The following is a 4,121-nucleotide window of genomic DNA, read 5'->3' on the forward strand; positions in this document are numbered from 1 at the left end:
ATTATACTTACCTTCTGATGGCCCCCGGTGTCCTTAGCGATGCATTCTGGCTTGCCAGCAGCTTGCAATGGTATAAAAAGGACCTGCCATGACGTCATTTAGTCATATGACGGGTCACGCGACCGCTGACGTCTGTGGTCGCGTGACCCGTCACATGACTTAATGACGTCATGGCAGGTCCTTTTAGTCCACCGCCAGGTGCCAGCAAGCCAAGACGCATCGGATAAGGACACTGGGGGCCATCAGAAGGTAAGAATAATATTTATTTGTTACCATTCTTTTATGGTCACACTATATAAATCCATTCCATTTGCATGGATTTATACAGTGTGACCAAGTTGTCAAGCACTTTCCAAGTGATGCTAAAAGCGCTTGACAACCCGAATGCGAAATCGCATGTGAAGAATGCTTCACTTCCGCTTGTCCCTGGCAGGAAAAACACGTGTACAATCCGCATGCGTTTTTTCTGCCAGGGAGATGCGGAAACGCTCAGGAAAAATCCGGAGCATTTCTGCATCGTGGGCACATAGCCTCAGCCTGAGGCTATGTGCCCACGATGCAGAAATGCTGCATATTTTTTCTGCATCTCCCTGGCAGGAAAAACGCATGCGGTTTTCCCACCAGGTAGCCTTTGTCAAGCGTTTTTGCATGCATTTCTGCATGCAGGTTATCGAGCGATTTTAGCATCACTTGGAAAAGTACTTGACAACTGGGTCACACTATATAAATCCATGCAACCGGCATAGATTTATAGTAGTGTGACCAAATAAGTTAAAAGAATAAGAATGGTAAAAAATAAAAAAAAGAAAGATTATACTTACCTTCCGATGTCCTCCCTGTGTTTTCTCCGCTGCGTCTGGTGTCTTGGGCGGCTCGCGGGGTTGTGAAGGACCTGCGGTGACATCATTGAGTCATGTGACAGGTCACATGACTCAATGACATCGTGGCAGGTCCTTCACAACACCGCGACACATACAGCAGACCAGACTCGGGAGAAAACAGCGGGAGGACATCGGAAGGTAAGTATCTTTATTTTTTATTTTAAATTCTTTTTTTTACAGGTTCTATGGTACCCAGGTCTGGAGGAGAATCTCCTCTCCTCCAAACCTGGGTACCATCCGCACATTGAACCGCGTGATATCCTCATGTACAGATGCAGTGATGCGGATGTCACGCCGTCCAATGCAAGTCAATGGCGGCGATTACGCTGCGTGTCCGCAAAGTTAATGGACATGCTAAGTATTTTTCCGCAATGATAATCCACAGCGGAAATTTCCGCAGTATGTGCACAGCTCATGCGGATTATCATTGGGGACCATGGGGCATGTATTACCAAGCGTTTTTTAAGTGTTTTCGCAGCGGAAATTCCACGGCAAAAACGCTTGAAAAATGCATAGTGGGCACGCAGCCTAACAGTGAAAGTTCAAATCACCCCCCTTTTCCCCATTGAAAATAAACATATAAAAAAAATACATGTGATATCGCCACGTTCAGAAAAACCCGATCTATTAAAATATAAAAAAACAACCCAAAAGGTAAACCCCATAAACGGAAATCAAGAATGCCAAAATTACATTTTTTTTGGTCACCATAATTCTATAAAAAAAGGCTGTAACAAGCGATCAAAAAGCCACATCTATCAAAAAAATGGTACTAATAAAAATGTTGTCTCGCCCCTCAAAAATAAGACAATTGCACAGCTCCATCAGCTGAGAAAAATGACACTGGTCTCAGAAAATGGAAACACAAGCCAAAATAAGGTTGTTTTTTTTTTAACTTCTAATTTATTTTTCACCCCTAAAGTAATAATAATAAAAAAAACTGGACATGTTGGGTATCACCGTAACTATGAGGATAATCATATTACTTGGTAATTTTTACCATAAAATGTACACCGTAAAAATAATTTAATAATTTCCAAAAAAAACAATGTCAAAATTGCGTTTTTTTTTTCACAATTTCACCGCACTATGAATTTTTTTTTAGCCATTTTCCAGTACACTATGTGGTAAAACGAATGGTGTAATTCAAAAGTACACCTTGTCTCACAAAAAACAAGCCCTCGTATGTCTATGGGGACACAAAATAAAAGAGTTTTGGCTCTGGGAAGAAGGGGAGGAAAAATGGAAATTTGCCCCATCGTGAAGGGGTTAATAATGTTCCAATGCTTACTGAAAAGCACTGCTACCACAGGATACTAAACTTTCTCTCCCAGGAGCTTCCAGTTTTCAGCCATACAGGCGTGCGACACCGCTGCAGTCACCGCTCACAGCACTGACAGTAGCGACTGACAGCCCACAGCACTGGTACGCTGCAGAGCAACCTGTCAGCCAAGTGTCAGGGCGTGGGTACAGCCGCCACATAGTGTACTAAGCAGTGACTGAAGCCGTGACGGCACGCTTGTATGACTGAAGGGCTACAGCTACCTGGTGCCATGCATTCAGCACCTTTCTATCGCTTTTCGCCTTCAGATTAACCCTACATCTGCAGGTAGTGTTAGCTGACCTCACAGGTTCACTTTGATCTCGTGATGAACCTTTTCTTTCACTGCCAAATAATCTCCCTGTAACGTGCATGAACCATATTCTAGCGTGTCAATCGAGACTCGGCCTACATCTACACATACAATATGTACAGGGAGGAACCATAATCAAGTGTGGCACTCGGGACTCAGCCTACGTCTACATGTACCATATGTACAGGGAGGAACCATAATCATCTGTGTCTATCGGGGCTTGGTCCACGTCTACATGTACCATATGTACAGGGAGGCACTATGATCAACTGTCAATGGGGGCTCTGCCCACGTCTACACTTACCATATGTACAGGGAAGAGCCATAATCAACCGTGTCACTCGGGACTCAGCCTACGTCTACATGTACCATATGTACAGGGAGGAGCCATAATCATCTGTGTCTTTTGGGGCTTGGTCCACATCTACATGTACCATATGTACAGGGAGAAACCATAATCATCTGTGTCAATCGGGACTTGGCCCACGTCTACACGTACCGTATGTACAGGGAGGAACCATAATCAACTGTGTCAACTGGGACTCAGCCCACATCTACACGTACTATCTGTACAAGGAGGAGCCATTGTGAATTGTGAACTGTATGTACTTTTCATTTGTAGTGAATGAAAAGTACTCTTAGCCTCCAAATGCCCTGAAAAGATTTGTATGACACAGATGTCTCCTAAGACTATATCCAACTTCTTTCCATCTCTTTAATGTAACTTTAGAAATTTCAAAGTGACCTCCACATATTTGGCAATGGCTAAATGGATGGTAATTGGTGGTAACAGCCTTTTTAACCAATTAGCATACAGTTAAGTTTCTATACATCGGTCTTGAGGTCAGAGTGTGTGTGGGAGAGGGCTTTCCACACATGGTAGATGCCATGACTGTAGAAAAAAAGGCATGGACCTCACATCCAAAAATCATACATTGATCTAATGCCACTAGGCAAAAACTTACAAAACTGAGCATGAGGTTTTTCGTTTGACATTCTTATCTGACTATATGAAGCCCACAACCACATCATGGTGAGCCTCCTCAGTGGGTCCCTAACCTAAAAGATGCGACACCGACCACCATTAAGGTGACAGAACACTATCAGAATGTTAAACTAAGAAACTCATGTTCATTCTTGTAAATTGTTGTCTAGTGGCATTAGATCAATGTATTATTTTTGAGTAAACAATCCATGTCTTTTTTTTTTCTACAGTTATGGTAGATGCTGACTGTTAGGCCCCCTTCACACGTCTGTTTTTTGTGTCCGTATGTGGTCTGTTTTTTAAAGACCGCAAATATGGACATACGCACAACCATTGTATTCAATGGGTGTGCGCACATGTCAGGTTTTTCACACGGACCGTGTGTCCGTGTGAAAAACCTGCAGATATGTCAGTTAATTTTGCACAGCAGGGGCAAAATTCGTGCCGCACACATGGACATTGATGACACACGGATGACATCCATGTGTCATCAGCGTGAAACGTACTGGCGCCTGGGAAAAGCGGTACAGTTCGCGCTGATCCCAGGCGCCAGCTGCTGAAGGTAGCTCTCATCATTGCCGCCTTCTTGCGTTGACATCAGCGCGACCAGGAGACAATGAT

The sequence above is a fragment of the Phyllobates terribilis genome, unplaced genomic scaffold (genome assembly GCF_046119375.1).
Source record: "Phyllobates terribilis strain yellow unplaced genomic scaffold, ASM4611937v1 Scaffold_11__3_contigs__length_659146591, whole genome shotgun sequence".
Taxonomy (NCBI): Eukaryota; Metazoa; Chordata; class Amphibia; order Anura; family Dendrobatidae; genus Phyllobates; species Phyllobates terribilis.